The sequence below is a fragment of the Aedes albopictus genome, chromosome 1 (assembly GCF_035046485.1).
Source record: "Aedes albopictus strain Foshan chromosome 1, AalbF5, whole genome shotgun sequence".
Taxonomy (NCBI): Eukaryota; Metazoa; Arthropoda; class Insecta; order Diptera; family Culicidae; genus Aedes; species Aedes albopictus.
In genome coordinates this window covers 140,443,667-140,462,155 of record NC_085136.1, presented here as the reverse complement: position 1 = coordinate 140,462,155, position 18,489 = coordinate 140,443,667, and the positions used below count along the sequence as shown (strand labels likewise).

At 40.3% G+C, this 18,489-nt stretch overlaps 1 protein-coding gene across 2 annotated transcripts in view; it reads right to left on the bottom strand.

Moving 5' to 3' along the window:
• LOC109422828 (sex determination protein fruitless) overlaps positions 1–18,489 on the bottom strand; it is an 883,045-nt gene that overhangs the window by 695,024 nt on the left and 169,532 nt on the right. For both annotated transcript variants that reach the window (XM_062845497.1, XM_062845498.1), the window contains exon 2: positions 18,129–18,193. The gene's annotated coding sequence lies outside the window, so the exon portion shown is untranslated. The remainder of the gene's footprint in view (positions 1–18,128; positions 18,194–18,489) is intronic.

Below are 18,489 nucleotides of genomic sequence, written 5' to 3'. Positions count from 1 at the left end.
AGATTAACAACACACAAGTAAAGACAGAAGCGGCAGCAGCAGCAACAAACATCGAGCGAAGCGAAAAAGTCAGTCAAGGAGATTGTCCTCTTCATTTGACGTCGCGTCGGCGGCGTCACAGAACTCCCCATCACGACAAGGAGGACGAGAGATGGAGGAAAACATTTTTCGCTTTGCAAACCACAAGTTATCGTCATCCCCCGCGCTTTCGTGCTGTGAACGACAACGGCGACGACGACGAGGACGATGGACGTAGACGAGAACAACACTGAGACATGCGGATGCGGTTTGCAATTGCACGCAAGACAAAAAAAATCTGGGGAAAGCTGGGTGGGAGATGGTCTGGGAAAATGTGGAAATAAATGATAATAACGTAATTTTGATGCACGTGGCGACGACGAGTCTTGATGCGTTTTTAACAGACGACGACGACTACTACGAAGATGATGATGGCAGTGACCGAGATAGCCAATCGTGCGGTGGCAGCTACAAATGTAAGTTTCAGATTTTTTTTTTCGTACTACTGACTGCTGTTGCTGCTGATGACAAGTAAATCAGGACTTTGTGGTGAGTGGAGACGAAGAGTAACTGGTGCTTATTCTTTTTAAATCATGTTTAAATTACAATTACTATTACATACAAAGCGAAAAATAATGAGAGCAGAGGATGGAAATGCCATGAGTCTAGAACTCGTTCGGCTGGCTCCACTACAAATCTCAACTATTTTGCCCACCCTAGAAATGGAAAATGACAGCATAGAGTGAGTTACCAAGCAACTATAAGTTATGTATTTGACAAGCGACCTGATTCACTCATTTTTTTTCTCCAAGGGTGTCATTCCTTTTCAGCGGTTTGATTACTGTGGCATAAGCAATGCAAGACCCAAATCGGAATTTGACATATAGATGGCGTTAACCCAAGTAACACATTTGTCACAGAAGAGACACCGCAGTGTAGGTTTTTGTTGCGCTGAAGTCTGTGGCTTATTTCTTCAGAGAACAGACATCCAAGTCCAGTTCCAAAACTGTGTAAGGGTTTTAACAGTCACTTGAAATGGTAACAAAATTTAGCCAATTCGATCGCTGACCTGACCTGTTCACCGTCGTCATGCTTCCCGGAATCCGAACCAGTTATCCGAGAGCCTATCTGACTTCTCGAAATAGACCGTCAGCTTTGGCAGAATAATCCGCCGGTTGTATCCAGCAAACAGTTTAGTGTGTGTGCCGATGGGTCACCCGGTGGCCTGCGTTTGGGCAGTAGATCCAATCTTTGTGTTTTACAAATCTCCGAAAACTCGCCTTATCCAGCGCTTTATTTAATGCAGATACATCTGATCAGAATCGTATTCGTGGGTCAGTCAGTTTTCTCGGTAGGGCGATGGAAGCGCGAGTATGAACTCCGGGATCAGAACCACGCAACAATTTTCTTGGGTCGGTCGTTTTTGAAGGTTAAATAAACGATCAATGCGCTGACGCGTTTGATTTTAAACGACCATTGACGTAGGGTAAGTAATCATGAGTTAAACCAAATTGCGGCTTTCTGAAACATCGGGAATTTTGACTGATTTTTTCACCCACATGGAAATAATTTACTACGGTGAAGTCTCAGGTATATGAAAGCCACAGGTATTAGTTTTTCGTGAAGTGGTAAAAAGCTTACATTTGCACCATATTTCATTGAAAGATTCAATTATTTGTCAATAATAATTTTAATCTTAATTTGAACCATCGTAATCATAATTTATTTATTTATTGCACCGTCTTCAGCTATGCTGCACAGACCGAATAATCTTAATCTAATTGCCGTATACTATTTCTAAAACTATTTCTACTATGATTGAAGTCCAACGTAAAATCGATCTCATTTAACAGATTAAAACACCTTTCAAGAGGATGGTTTTGACCGTACTCAGTGCGATGGAAAGCGAACCAAAACAGCGTTCGATGTCGTAAACGTCGTACCGAAACTGAAATGTTTACCTGTTCCAAGAGGGCCGGACAGTTGATTCGAAGATCCACACGTCGCCGTCGCAGAGTTTCAAGATGAATTAATTGACAACGATGTTCATATGGCGGCAATCTCAGTCGGTCGTTCCATGGCAATCCTAGAAGAGCGAAACGGACAAAGAGCGTGGCACTCTCTCAATTCTGGCAATCTGTGTCTCGTGATGCATAGAGATGGGGAAAACAGTTATTTTAAGGGAATCGTTCTCAATTGAACAGTTCTTTAAAAAGAACTAGTTCTCGTGAACCGTTCTATCGTTCAGTAGCTTTTATTTTGTTTTCGTAAATCTAATGTTGAACTAGTACTAAGATACCTTACCAAAATGTTACAGACATACACTCGTCAAGTTGTACAAAAAGATGTACTTTATTTCCCTTTCCCCATGGTACTGTGATAACGACTTAGGGTCGTTACAAAGTTATTTTACGTGATATTTACAAAATTAGAGGAACATTACATACATCATAGCATACATCAAATCATTTCTCAATTGCCGTTCTCGGACTAGCTGCCCGAGCTGTGATCGGAGAATTAATTTGCGAGATGGTTTGGTAGAGCATTGACAGCATTCACTCTCTCAGAAAACAAATATCATCTTTGAAAAATATTAATAAACGGTTCTGAGGAACATTCAATTTTCTTGTTTTTGAGAGAACGGAGAACTATCGTTCTTTTCATACGAACGACAGTTCATTCATTCATTCCAAAGAACTAGTTTTTTTGTACCGTTCGCGAACGGTTCGCCCATCTCTAGTCATGCGGAGCCCAGATTTGTACGGCGTATTCCAGGATGCTGCGAACCAGTGAACAGCATACTTCACGGAATTCGTATGCGTTTCGACGTATGAAACCCAACACGGCAAATGCTTTAGCAGTGGTCCTTGTAATTTGTTCCGCAAAGTTTATTTTGCTGTCCAATGTCACTCCTAAATCGTTGATTGACGTTACTCGGTCCAGAATTCTGCCATTTGCTGCATATTCAAAAGTCAGCGGTGCACGTTTTTACCGAACGGTAACTTTGCGCTTATGGTGGGGGAATGTAGGGAAATATTTATATAGCTACTCTAACGGGTCGCTTTGAACAGTGGGCGTCGTGCGTGTCGATCCAATGCGCACCACGGTACGTCAACGCGCAATGAAGAGTGGTGAGTTTCTGTAGCCGCCTGAAACGGGTGGCGATGTGGCCGGAAACACTAAGATCGAGAAAAAACCGGAGAGAAAATCGGAGAATGGGACGGCGAGTGAGGTGACGAACGGTGTTCGAGTCAGTGAATCCCTACCCGTGCTCGAGGATCGAGGTGCAAAGTTTAAGGGTCGGAGTTGCCCCGTTTGGGGCCTCCGATCCGTGTAAAGAAGTAACCTCGTGGGGGAGGGGGTTCGATTTGTGCTGTTGACGGAATAGATTACAACACCCGCTAGCTAGGGAACAGATCGCGACGAGCTGCGGTAACCCACGTCAAACCGCCACCACCGGTAATTCCGTAACGGTGTCCCATCGTAGCAAATACTCTCGTTCCAAGTCAGCATTAAAGCCAACCCTGGACATTTCTTCACTACGGCCAAAAACTATCGGCCGCCGGACCGTTTCAGGACCCCCCCCCCCCCCTGCAGAACTACACTACGAGCTCACGTAAGCCGCTATTTCGCCGAATCGCGACGGCCTGTTGGCCACGCTGCTGTTTGTTCTTCCGTTCCGGATAGAATCCGGACCACAACCGATTGCCCGCCACCTCCGACTGGCACCCAACGTCCGACACTTCATCGGCCGCTCTCCGGTCGCCTTCGGAGAACCTAAGGACGGCCCTACTCGCCTCGAATCTCTAGACGCCCACGCCATCTGTGACGCGGAAGCCGGACACCCCAAGAAGATTTCCGGCCCTATAGGCCGCTCTCTGGCCGCTTTCGGGGAATCTTAGGACGACCCTACTCGCGTCGGCTCTCTAGACGCCGACACCGCATGGGTCGCGGAAAAACGGCGCACCCCTGTCGCCAACCCTGTGCCGCTCTACGGTTAACCGGTGACACGTCGCGTTCATCGTCATTCCATTCGAGGTGCACCAGTCAACCACGGTTTCGATGGCTTGCTATAGAGCAGCGCAATCAACCAGAGAGTTGATGATACGATATATTTTAAGGTCGTCGGCATACATTAGCAGGAGAGATTTCAACCGGTGGCACAAATCATTGACGAAAAGTATAAATATAAGGGGTCCGAGGTGGCTGCCTTGCGGCACCCCAGAAGGCGTTGCGAAGAGACTAGAAGACATGAATGAGCTCAGTTTCACGTAGGCGCATCTGTCTTTCAGGTACCAATGTAACCATTGGATAAGCCAATTAGGAAATCCCAATCGCTCAAGTTTACTTAAAGCCAAATCGTGTGGTACTTCATCGAACACCTTGGATAAATCCACGTAAATGCTGTTCACTTGACAATGTTTTTCTAGACTGGAGTTGAGCGTACTTGCATATACCATAAGGGTCGAGGTTGTAGATCGATTCTTAACAAATCCATGCTAAGACTGCGAGATCATTGGCTTAGCAGCAAAATACATCTTGTCGTGAATCAAAGCTTCGCAAACTTTGGCTAGACAACATAGAATTCAAATAGCTTTTTGGATAGGGGTAATAGCAGCCACTTTCCATGCATCCGGGAACACAGCTTCCGATAGCGACAAATTGAAAATTCTACAGACAGGTGGTCCTAGCACCGCAGCGTATCGTTGAACAAATACCGGAGAAAGTTTGTCACATCCAGGTCCTTTAGATGGGTCAACGGATTCCAATACATTACCCGAGCAAAGACGGATAAGAAAATGATAACAAGTTCTGTTACCTGGTTATCATTCGTTTGATAATTGAGTTTGTTATCATTTAGGTTGAATTAAGAGCCAACATAACAAAAATGATAACTCATATTTACTTCTCGAATACCAAAATGATAAGAAGTTAAGTTATCATTGAGTACAAGTTGATAACTAATTGTGTTATACAATATTTTGTTCAACATTTCATTTAGTTTAGTTATCAACATGAAAAAATACATGTGACTGATAACGGGTTTTGTTATCAATTAGTTATCATTTAGAGCTATTTTATCGACCAAAATAGGAAAAATCTACTTTACCGACATCGTCACCTATTGAAAAAAGTTTCTTGTAACTTACAACCAATGTTTTCGACTATTGCCCCCAGGCGGGTCTCGAACCCTGATCGAGTGATTGTCGGTCGCAGCCGATAGCCCCTATACCAACGGAACTCATTGAGAGTGAGAGTAATAAAGGGCTACGCTTTCGTACTGCAGTCGCATTGTAGGTGGGAAGAGGAATCTATTTTTAGATTCGAGGTTCATCAGACTCTCAGTTTTGGGAAAGCTTTGAAATGTGCGTTTGGAAACAGATAACATATTTTGTTATCATTTAGTATTTTTATGTTATCGCGATAGACCAAAATTATCGATAACTAAATTTGTTATCATCTGGTTATCATCAATTGAAAAAGATGATAACAAAAATAACAAAATGATAACACCGACAACACAGTTTATTATCAAAGTGATATCACTTTGTTATCCGCCTTTGCTCGGGTAGTGACATCTGCTACAGAAAATGTCGGGCATGGAAAGTGTATGTCGTATGTCGGGAGAGTATTCAAAAGATCCGAAGAAACCATCTGAGGATCAGTGTTATAAACGGATAATTTGAACCAATTTTAATCTAGATTTGAACTACTGGCGGCAGCAGCTCGAGCAATTCCCACAACATCCAATTTCATGTTAAACAACCTAAAATTACATGGATCTGCTAATTCTCATAAGTATTTTTCATCAGGTAGTGGAATTTCAACTCAGAATGTTCAAAATCTTTAAAAATTCGGAAACAAAATTTGGAATTTTCCATCCTTTAAGAGTAAACAAAGCAGCCATTAGCGCAGTCTGCAGGCCAACACTAGAAGCTCGCCTTCTCTCACTAGTTCAAATCTAGATTTCAAATGGTTCAATTCAAGATAAGATTCTCCAAGTAATAATTTCGTAAATTTGATAATTTTATGACAAATAATTTGGAATATTATTCGGTAGGTCGATTCGACAATGATTTTGCTTTAAATTAACGTATTAACTTATTGCGTGTTATACATTGCGTAAGCTGTACGAGTACACCGAAAATGTGCTTCCTCTGGGGGGAAATGGGTGAAATCACAGTGATATTTCAATTACTTATTTTCAATGAAAAAAAAACACTTCAATCAATGCTTTTAATTACGGAAAGCCATTTACCAACCTTTTTGGGACAATATTTGCCCAAAAAGTGTGTCATTTCAATGAATTTCGAAATGGTTCAAATTAAGATTACAATTTGACTAGTTCAAAGCTAGATTTCTTACCCTGCGACCAAATAAATCATAATCGTGATTAAGACCGTGACGTGTATTTTCATATAACTAGTGGATCATATCACCTACCAGAGGTGGCTCCTAGATCCGCATCTTACCCTTTCTTACCCTACTAACAAATACTCCTTCCAGTGACAACTGTGGGGATGCTGTGGATTCCACGGTTTCTAGTAGCAACGGTTGTCGAACTAACGTTCCTTCCTTTTCCCTATGACCGTAGGGACGTGGCCGGTACCGTTATTGACTAAAAATGTTGAACTCTCGAATTGTGCACATTGAGAATGGTTAGCTAATCCCAAGCTTTCACATCCATTGGTTCTCTGTGCAACTTCGATTGTTGTGGTCAATCATGGAGTAGCAACTACGATGTGTAGTTATCTTTGCATTCCTTTGCAAAGTGCTGATGACACTTCTCGGTTGGAAACAAGAAATTGTGGAGTGACGCAGATGCATGAATCACAAGTTGTACCAAGTGTACAAAGATGCGAATATTATAAAACTTTTAAAATACGACAGACTGCAGTGCGCTGGACGAAGTTGGTGCTATAGCCAACAAGGTGCTGGTAGCCAACAAGGTATCAGGTACACCTGCATAGCTATTCCCGTCTGAATCACTTTGGCAGCCTGAATGGCTACGGATAAAATGCTTCCTGGACTCGCTGCCTTGTTCACTTTGAGCGACTGTACCAGTAGGACGAGTTCCTCGTTTTTCACCGGGACAACCTGGATTTGACCTGTTTGGCCATAGGGGACGAAAGCCCATGGTCGTGTGTGGGAACCATGTTTCTGCGATCTTCTACAGCATCTCGAGAGTGCAGTCCGGGGATGCCGACAGCCCTTCGTTTTGACGATGACTACCCTGTAACCAATAGGTTCCCAAACTTTCAGGTGCGCGCCTTTGGCCTGCAGACGTACTTTTCACGACCCACCATAGAAATTCTCTCATTTGATTTCCTGCAGGAAAATATTCGACTGTCCCTCGCGACACCCTGGATAAAGGCCGACGACCCCCCTGGGGGTCGCAACTCACAGTTTGTGAAACCATGCTATAACCATAACTGAATGCCTTACACCATTGGAGTTGTGAAGAATCTGAAGCCAAAGGCGAGGAAAGCATAATGCATATGAAACAAAGCACCTATTGTCTACTCGCTATACCTTTACATAAATTACATATTACCAACAACGTTATCTCATACGCGATCATTTATCTTTGTAACAACCAAAAAACAAGAACAATTGACAAAATGCATCCTTTAAATAAACAACTCAGCATCCTCATCCCATTATCCAGCGATAAAATCCCGTGAAGTAACATTCCATCCCATCCACTCTCCCCTTTCCATCAATTGACTCATACTTGATATCAAACTGCAACTTCACCTCAGCTTTCCACACTTGCGAGCTTGCGTTTCCAAACAGTTGAGTCAAGTAACCTATGAGCTACCTTATCCTCTGAAAGTAAGAAACACCAGTGAGGTACCTACCAGAAAATGTAAGGCCAGATGTTGTTTCGTCATGCGTGCTCATTTTTATATTCCCTAAAAAAATGTATACCACGAACCGAAATTAACAGGAATAAGGTCAGGAGCTTCTTGGCGAACGGATATGGTACGATTGAAAGGTGGAAGAGGTACTTTAATTGAACTGGCAGATGCGAGTACATTGTACGCACAAAGCAGATAAAATTGATATTACTCCGAGATCTTACGAACAACCGTCCAACTACCCTTAAAGGCGCGACTCCCTATCGTGCGTCTTCCAACATCATGAGCTGAGCAGCCTAAAGTTTTCACAGTTTGTTGCAACAAAAGAGAGACTCATCGGTGCGGACGGGTGCAGGCAAGGTGTGTCGACGGTGGTGGTAGAAAGTAGTGCGCTTATCCGGTCTTACTGTTATCACACCGAGTAATCAAAAGTGACCCGTATTTCCACGGAACGATGATGAAGACGACGACGGTTGGATCCGACGCCACTACGTTATTTGCCTCGTAGAGGCGTGGTGCCAGGAATCGGAGGTAGATGGATGAGATATTTACATATCCTTACAATGCTAAGTAGAAGTAATGCTATACGTAACCGAGTGGTAGAAACGGCAACAGCGGCAGCACCAGTAGTGTTTCGCTCTAAGCTGATTAACAACATTTTGAGAATCGGGGGTGCTACTGCTGGTTCGGTAAGGTATGGTGAGACGAGGCGGATAGTTCAAAAGTTTTCATCCACACAAACGGTAGTGGATCATTTTCCAGTCGTCCCCGAAGCAGGATTTCTACAAGCTACCTACTTCGACTGTGGCAACGCGCAGCTAAAGAAGCTGCAAATTTGTTTTCGGAAGTTTTCCCCCTATCTACTGGGTACGGTGGGGTTGCTCGGCAGTAGCAGTTTCTCTATGGATGATATTTAGATGTTTGAATCTACTGAGCGGTGAAAGTCGAGCGTGAGTAATGGATTACATTCACGGAGCAATTCATGAACTTGGACTATGAAATACGACGAGGAAAGGATAACTGGATCATTATTTTCTGGAATAAGTAGACAATAAAGAGTGAGATAGATCAAATAAAGACATGTTGATCCGTTTTAATATGCTTTACTTGGTCTGATTGATCGATCGGGAAAATTCTTTCGGAACTATGATAGTTTATTTAGACATTTTATCAGTTTTTTTTTCAGGAATTCCTAGTATTTTCAAAAGGTCTCCAGTTAGCCTAGTGGTTAAGGCTATGGATCGCCAATCCGGAGACGGCGGGTTCGATTCCCGTTCCGGTTGGGAAAATTTTCTCGACTCCCTGGGCATAGTGTATCCATTATTGTACTTGCCTCACAATATACAAATTCATGCAATGGCAGGCAAAGAAAACCCTTCAATTAATAACTGTGGAAGTGGTCAAAGAACACTAAGTTGGAGAGCGGCAGGCCAAGTTCCAGTGAGAACGAAGAGCCATACAGAAGAAAAAGAAGCAGTATTTCCGAATATTTTTTTTGATGATTCTCTCAGATGAAATATGAATATGCCTTAGTATTAGTATAAGAGCTCATATAACCGATGCAATAAGCTCTCGGGTATTCAGCTGTGGCTGACGGATTCCCCTTCGGTGCAGGAACTATTCGTAAAGGAAATTTTCTTAACTTTCTTGGGCATAGAATATCTTCGAGCCTGCCACACGATATACGCATGCTAAATGGTCATTGGCAGAGGTAGCTCTCTATTAATAAATGTGAAAGTGCTCATCAACACTCAAAAAATATCTCTTTCAAAAATTCCTCCGGCTTTTTTTTTTTTTGAGAAATTTAAATAACGGTTTCTGCAAAACTTTTTTTCTTAAATTTGTTGTGAAATTTTAACTTTTTTTTATTATTTAGGCTAGTTTCTCAGACTTTTTCCGGTGTTTTGAAAAGCTCTATATTTTCTATAAAAAAGTTTTAAATATAGAAAATTCTAAATTGCATAAGAAATTTCTAAAGAAAAACATCATCGAGAAAATTTAAAAATATTTGAGAAAAAAATGTAAAAATCATTCCGAGTGAACTTTGGAAAAAATTGCTTAAGCTATTATAAATGAAATTACGGAGAAAATCTTGAAGGTATTGCCAATACTTTAAAAAGTATTTATGAAGATATTACCAATAGACTTTAAAAAATACCAGACAAGGTTTTATTTTATTGCTAGTGAAATTTCCATATCGATTTCTGTATATTGACCTAAGGGATTTCTAAATAATAAGAAGTTCTTTAAGAAAATTTGAGAGGAATGCAAACAAACTATTGGAGGAGTTTCTGGAATAATTGCCTAAAGAGAAAAGTGTCAAAGAGGTTTCTGAACAAATTTTCAGAAGGCATTCATGAAGAAGCTTTTGAAGGAATTCCTTAAGGAATCGCCAGCGATATGTGGAGTACTAGCAAAATGTTAAAATTCACCAAAATAAAAAAGAATAAAAAAATTCTGAAGAAATGACAGACGAATGCCCAAAACAATTACAGAAATATGTTTTTAAATTTTAATTTGTCTCGGGAAACTAATAAGCTTAATTTTGGAAGAGTTTTATGTTACTTTTAAGATAAACCATTGCCATTGGGGTGGGGATTTCACCTGTTGACGAATAAACAATAAACAAACAAATAAAAACAAACCCGGAGGGTTAAAGAACAAATTACTTAACCCTTTGAAGCCGGAGAAGTCATATATCCCGAGCAGAAGAAAATAACAAGTGAATAACATATCAAGGTATTTATCTTAAATACTACCATACCTTGATATGCCCTTCATTAGGTGGTAATAAGTGGCAAAATAACAAAAACGAATACCAAAATTATAAATAATACCTAGAAAATAACAAGTCTTGTTATTTCAATAATAAATACATACCTAAAACTTCAATTGCTGTATTTGTTATTCCAAAGTTATTGAATAACAAACTCATAACATTTCTTGTTATTAAATGTTTCATATGTTCGATGACTTCATGATGTAATAGCAAATCTTGTTCTTCGGTTATTTTCACTGCTAAACTAGCAAATACTACATCAATACCAAACTCTGCTCAAATACCTCCAACTGTTATTGTGATGTTCTCATAACATTTCGTACAATAACGCTGCAATAACAATTTTAGGTACTAGAACACATGTTGCTCTTCGCATGGTATTTGTAAGGTATGCCCTTCTGCTCGGGATGACCCGGCGATGAACCCCAGCATGACAACCATGTTCGACATTAGAGAGGTTGCGGCAGCATAAGTGAAACAACAAAGGGTGAAATAAATCTTGAAAAAAAAAAACGTCAGAGGAATTCCTAAGGGAAATTCTTTAATATAAATTTTAAGATACTACCAGAGAAATTCTGCAGTTTTGGAGGAGTTTCTTAAAACATGAGAGGATATTCCTATAAAGAAGGCTAAAGAGATTTCCCTGGAAAGTATTAGCGGAAATCATGATTTTTTCACAGCAATTTCTAAAATAATTAGCCAAAAATTAAAAAAAAAATCCATAGATATGCCGGGGGATTCACTAACGAAACTTTTGAAGGAATTTATAAAGAAAATTCTGGGGAAATGTGTAATAGAATTTGAGGAATTCTTGAAATAACCAACTAAATAATCCCTGCAATAATAATTGAATCACAAATTCCTCTGGAAATTGCATAAATATTAAAAAAGCCCCTTAAAAATTCCAAAAAGACATCGAAATATTTTTACAAATTATTTCCGGTGAATTTCAGAACAAATTACTTCAGATGTTCCAAATAAAATTTTTGGAAGGAATTGTGATGCAATTGCCAAAACAATATATTAATATTTGGCGTTCAAACTCCTGCATTGCATGTCAGAGGAATTCCTTTAGATATTGCCGGACAAGTTTTGTTTTTGTAATTTGCAAATAGTTGCCAGCGCAAAAAGTATCAGACTTGGAGAAGTTTCGAAAAAAATGCCAAATGAATTCATAAAGAAACATCCGAAAAAATCCTTAAGGATTAGCCGGAGAAGCCCATAAATATATTGCCTAGAAGTTCTCAATATAGTGCCCGTAATGATTCCTATAAAAAATGCAATAGCATTTCTTGATGAAATCCCCGGAAAAACTCCTAAAAAATTGCTTAAATACATTTTTTAAACTATGACGGAACGAATTATTTGAAGAATGCTTGATTTTGATTTCGGAAAAAATCTCAAAATTGCCTGGGGAAATTTTGTAGAAATTTCTAAAATAAAACAGAATTTCAATAGAATACGTTGCTGAAGAAATAGGGTGACGAAGGGTATTATCGGCAGGTTTGTTCTCTTCGTCATGGGGGGTTTTTGTAGGCAGAATGGTCTGAAATTTGGGCAAATAACTCAGCTTGGCTGGGAAGGATTTGAGGCCAACTCTGAGACGAACAGGTTTCAAAAAACCCCCATGACGAAGAGAACAAAACTGCCGGAAATACGTAAGTTCCCCTATCTAAAGAAAACTTCGAGGTAATGTGTAAAAAATTTATAGAGGAATTCCTGAAAGCATTTACTGGAATCCTGAGATATACGACATAGAAAATTAGGATGCCTACTAGGCCGTCCCTTATTTTGCAAAATTTAGAAATGTTATAAGTTCGTTAGTGGAAAATGATCGTTTTAGCTAAAAAATGATCGTGTCAAAATTTGAAGTCCGTATCTCAAGGCTAAGTGGTCCCTGCCTCAAGGGGCCTAAAGTTGTCAAAAATTGTATGGGACCAAAAAAAAACATGACATTTTTTTCGACAAAAAAATACGCTAGTCTACTAAAACCGGTGATTTTAAGACCCTAAAGGGCCAAAAATGTGCTTAGATTTGCGATATCTTTACTCGTTTCCAAGATATTGACAAAAAACAACTGAAAAATCAGCATTTTTGACCATTTTTTTTAGATTCCGAAGGAAATTTACCTTATTTTGTTCAATAACTCAAAAACGAGTAGAGATATCGCAAATCTAAGCACATTTTTGGCCCTTCAGGGTCTTAAAATCACCGGTTTTAGTAGTATAGCGTATATTTTTGTCGAAAAAAATTTCATGTTTTTTTGGTCCCATACAATTTTTGACAACTTTAGGCCCCTTGAGGGTAGACCTGTGCGCCGCCGCGCCACGCTGCCGCCGCCGACACTATTTGTCCCACGCCGACGCCGACCAAGGTATCGGCGGCGCGCCATACGCCGCTGTTTGTCACGCCGCCGAATTTCATTTTTCGCGCCGGTGATCAGTTCACGAACAAAATTAAGTTCACATAAAGTTGAGATAAAAAAAATCTCACGATCATTATCATAAATGATTGACTGCAATAATTAATTTCTCAACTCTTAGAACTTTTGTTTCCATTTTTCATTAGATTGTATTAATTATTTGTCATTCACATCTCTCCAGAAGTTTCTTCAGAGATTTTTCCAGAAGACTTGAGACTAAAACGATCATTTTCCACTAACGAACTTATAACATTTCCAATTTTTGCAAAATAAGGGACGGCCTAATGCCTACCCAAGCAGGAGAAAATAGCTGAAAAATAACTAACTCAGGTATGGAAAACCGAATACCTACAACCTGAATGAGGTATTAAGTAGCCCTGCATAAGAGGTAAAATACCTAGAATAATAACTGGTGTGTATTTTGTGCATAACGCGTGAATAATGACATCAGGTATGGCAATACCTAAATAATAATCAGCGATTTTTTCATACAAATAGCGATTTTTCCATAATTGAGTAATACCTCAAGTAGTCCTCAACACCAAACCAATAACCCGTTGAGGTATTGTATCAATACCTACAAAATACCAAAATAAGTTATTTTCAATACCAGGACAACTGATCAATACCTTGTCTTGGTATGATACCTGACTTTGGTATGCTCCAGTTATGTGGCAGTTATTCGTTCCTGCTCGGGTACTAACGCCATTTGTATGTGGAGTTTCGAATTAAACGGCCCATTTTCTGGAAGAAAATGGCCTACACAACAACTTTTCCGAAGAATCCATCTTTCTAAGACATCAGAATGAGATATAAGAAGTTCTGAATTGAATGGTCCAGCATCGGTAAGTCCTTGACCTACCCAACAATTTACCAAATATACTATCTTTATGGGTGATAAGGATCCCGAGATATGTTAGCGCTCAGTAGCGCCAATTATGTATGGAATTTTCAAACGAGCGGTCGATAATTAGTAAACACTTGACCCAATAAGCTTCTTTGCTGAAGACACCAAGTTTCTAAGTGGTCAGGATAGAGACATACTCGCTAGCCCCACCTATATGTAAAGTTCAGAATTGAACGGTGCAACATCGGTAAGTCCTTACCCTAACCAACAACTTGCCGAATTTATCATCATTCTAGGTGATCAGTATCCTGACGCTCAGTAGTGCCATCTATGTGTGGATTTATCAAACAACCGGTCCATCATTAGTAAACACAATGATCCCGTTTTCTAACAATTTATGTTTTTCGCGATTTTTTCATACGATTAGACAGTTCTTGACAACCATACTTCCGTGAGCTTGAGGTGAGAAATTGAGAAAGTTGACAACCGAGAGTAGCACAGACGATGCATTGAATACAAGCGATGATGTCGCCACCGGGCTGTCAGCGCTGGAAACTAGATGCTATAAATGTAAATGCTATTAAAATGTAAATTGCAATCATTCTATAAGCAACTTTGCCGAAGACACCACTCCTTCAAACAATTGGAATTTTTGAGAGTTTCATCGATGTTGTGTTGTGCTGCTGTATGCCATTGACACCTGGTGTGTATCAGTAGAAACCCTCAACAGTTGCAGGCCCTCATCTGATGCCTGCGGTATACAATACGTGCAAGTTTATTTTATCAATGGATCGTCTGGGCAGAGCTCCATCGCCGACGTCACCTAAATCCGAGACAGAAATTGAGGTAAATCAGCTCACACTCTAAGTCGCCAGAAATTCGATCTGGTAACAGGTCGAGGTAAGGTACACCGGGCAAGTTGAAACGGGTGGGGCAAGATGAAACAGCGGGTTAACATGATGTTATCCAATGAAGGACAACCGCTCGAATGCCATAACACATAGTTTTTGATTCAAACAATCTTATGGAGAAGGAAAAATTACCAAAACCTATTGAAATCTATTTCAAAACTTCGCGTTTCATCTTGCCCCACCCGTTTCAACTTGCCCCGGTGTACTTTAATGTAATAGTGGGCGGCAATCACTTAGCATGACTTTTCTGAAGTTAGTTTTTTATACTATCATGGGTAAAAAGAACTGAACATAGGGAGTATGTTAAAGGGTGAGTCGATAATTATTGTGCCATTTTCAAACTAACGTAACATTTTTCCTACTTCACCAAAATCAACCAAATTTTGCACAGTTTCTCCTTATAGTCTGTTGTTTACATAAAATGAATTGAAAAGTTATCAGTGAGATTCCGGTCGATATAGAATAAATTCAGTTGACAGTTCTAAAAAAGGTGTTGTACAATCACATGCTAAAATCAAAAATCATGGTATCGCGCCTTGGAACAATTAATGATTATACATTATCGGATCATCTTCATGTTCGTCAATAGGCTTCAGGAACGGTTGTCAGTGAAACATAAGCTTGGAGCTGGGTGAAAACCAGCCACGATGCACATAAACAAACCAGAGAGCTTCAATTATTTGTTTCAAGTTGAGCCTGAACATGTCCACATGGAGGGCGTTAATTGAAAATGTCGTGAATTTCACTAAAACGCATCCTAAATTTGAACCTATACCAAAAAGTTGAAATACATACATATACTAAACTACTGTAAAAATTTGGTTTCATTCCGTTAACTGTAGACAATTTGCGAATCAGTTGAAGGTAGGGTGGCACAATAATTAACGACTCACCCTTTAGAGAATCTAACATATTACAGTCAACAAATCATATTTTTACATTAGTAAGGCATAGGGTCTTGTACCATTTGGGCAGGTGTTCCTATTTTGGGCACTTGCCGTTATAACTAAGTCAATTTCAAACCGATTGACTTGAAATTTTGTATAGCGTTAGGCACGTACAGTATCTAACTCTGTACAAAAATTCAAATCAATCGGCTTGAAATTGGCCTAGTTATAGCGGCAAGTGCCCAAAATAGGTACACCTGCCCAAATGGTACAATACCCTATTATGTATTTGATTTAGGTCTCCACCAGAAGCTGTCTCAACAATCTAGCCATGTAGACATGAAATACCACTAAACGGAATACAATTCATAGAGCACACGCAACTCATAAAAGGAGATGCCATCACACTCCTCTTTTTCAAGTTCACCTCGTCGTTTTTTGAGGGCAACTAGGAAGCAATGTGTGGAAGGGGAGATAATTGTGCGTTTCACCGGCGTTGGTATGGGTGCCGTTCCTGCAGAACTAAATACCTACTCGACAAGTATACCGGCAGACCGGTGCAAAACAAGTGTGGTGGAAAATTACTATAGCAGAAAGTAACATCAACTGGGGCCCATGATAGGAAAACACTAGATGTAGGTAATACCAGTTGCCCGAACAGAAATTTGTATCGTAATCATAACGAATGTTTGAAACTTTAACTTTTACTGCTTGCGGAAAGACATTAAGATATTCTTGTTCCACAGTAACAACCGAACCCACAACTCCCAATTTGATAGACAGGCGCTCTAAACCTTCAAACTATGGAGCCACGAAAGTTCTCTAAGCTTGGTAGGTAAATTCAGAACGCATTGGAATGAATAAGATAAATGCAATAATTGAATGAGTGTTTCCCATGCTTGTACAAGAATGCTGAATTTCTACAGTGACTATATATTCACAGAGAACAGACATCCAGACAAGAACACATTTAATTCGGAAAGTTGTGTAAGGATTTGAATCTTTACTTGAGTCAGGTTGCAAACCAATACACGATGACAACACTACACGCTAAGAAAATGTTACTCTAAAATGAGTAAGATTCACACAAAACTGAGCTAAACTGGGACAGCTCAAAAAATGAGTAAATTGTATTTCCAGCTATAGCGCTGGCCCAAGTGCTAAAATCCAACTGGTTTAAGCCGTATAATATTCTTCGCATCATCAAGAATATTATACGGCTTATACTGATGAGATTTTCGCACTTGGGCCAGCGCTATCGCTGGAAAAAAAATTTACTCAATTTTGAGTTGTCCCACTTTAGCTCGAAAATGAGTGAATTTTCTGACCGTGTAACGCCACCAAACACCATATGGCCATAGTCAGTGGTGAATTGAAACATTTCAAGTAGTGAATTAAATTAGTATGGGAAATTAACCGATTGCAGCGCCACGCTATTGCCACTTGTGTTGACAATATCAAATGGCCGTTAAATTCCTTACACAGTTTCGGAGCTGGACTTGGATGTCTGTTCTATGTGATATATTGTAATCTTGTGGTGCGATAAACTGGGGTCAGTTAATGCTTACATCATTTGAACTGACTAAGAATTATCTGTTAACAGACTACTGCTATGAAACTTCTTATGAAGATATTCAAATCACAGAGAACAGACATCCAAGCTCAGTTTCAAAGCTGTGTAAGGAATTTACCGGTCATTTGAAATGGCAACACAAATGGCAACTTCGTGGTGGCGTTGCTGTCGGTGGTGAATATAAAACTTATCTAGATATGCGTACTCACCACTGACTGTGGCAATTTACCGCATAGGGTTGTCAACGCTAAAAAAAAACTGAATCCTTGCACAGCATTCGAGAAAATTTTCTACAGGTTTGGATGTCTGTTCTCTGTGTTAAAATGTCTTGACATCTATTTACCGCAAACGTTGTCACCTCCTCCTAGTCGAGCAAAAACATAACCCTTTAGGTAGAGATTTTCGCTTCTCCTACGTCATTACTGCCTCTGTTACCACCAGAAAACGAAGTGTTGTTCACTGTTGGACTCGGTTCTGGTAGTCACTGAACTCGAATCCGTCGAACCAGCCACCGAATGAAGAAGGAAATTAAAAAGCCATTGAGCCGCATGAATCCGAGCAACCATCCAATCACCCTAGTAGGGCAGCTTGGTTCGGATGCAGCAGATAGCTGCAGCATCGCCTGTACCGCGCCGAAGGACGACCTGACTGGCCAGTGCCAGTACGTAGCCTTCCAGCAGAGGGCGCAAATCGATATGGGCCAGACAATTTTCTACATTTGCGGGTTCGGTTGTTACTGACCCGCGGGTGATCCCAGTAGAGCGCTGTTGGTCCTACTCCTGTGTACTGAAATAACGTAGGCATTCAACCGAGTGCCAAGTGTTCTTACCTTGATGAGTTCAGTTGCGGATCGCCATTTCCGTTGAAACTGTCACTAGCAGGGGAAGATGTTTTCTGTAAGAGAAAAGAAATAAGATCTATTAATTCTTATAACACGCATAATCAATCAGAGAGAAATCTTTCCAAAGTGACGAATTTACGCCACAGAAACCCAACCAGATTTAAAGCAAAGCCCCGATTAACTTCGATTTCATCCGCCGCGGAACGCCACCCGGCTTTTGTCACCGGGAAGTACGTCATCCTCCACACCTAGGTAACATCCGATTCATCGCAATGAGGGCGAGCTTTTATTTTACTGCGAGTGAATAATCTATCGACTAGTTAAATATTGATTCGGGAGGCCATGACCG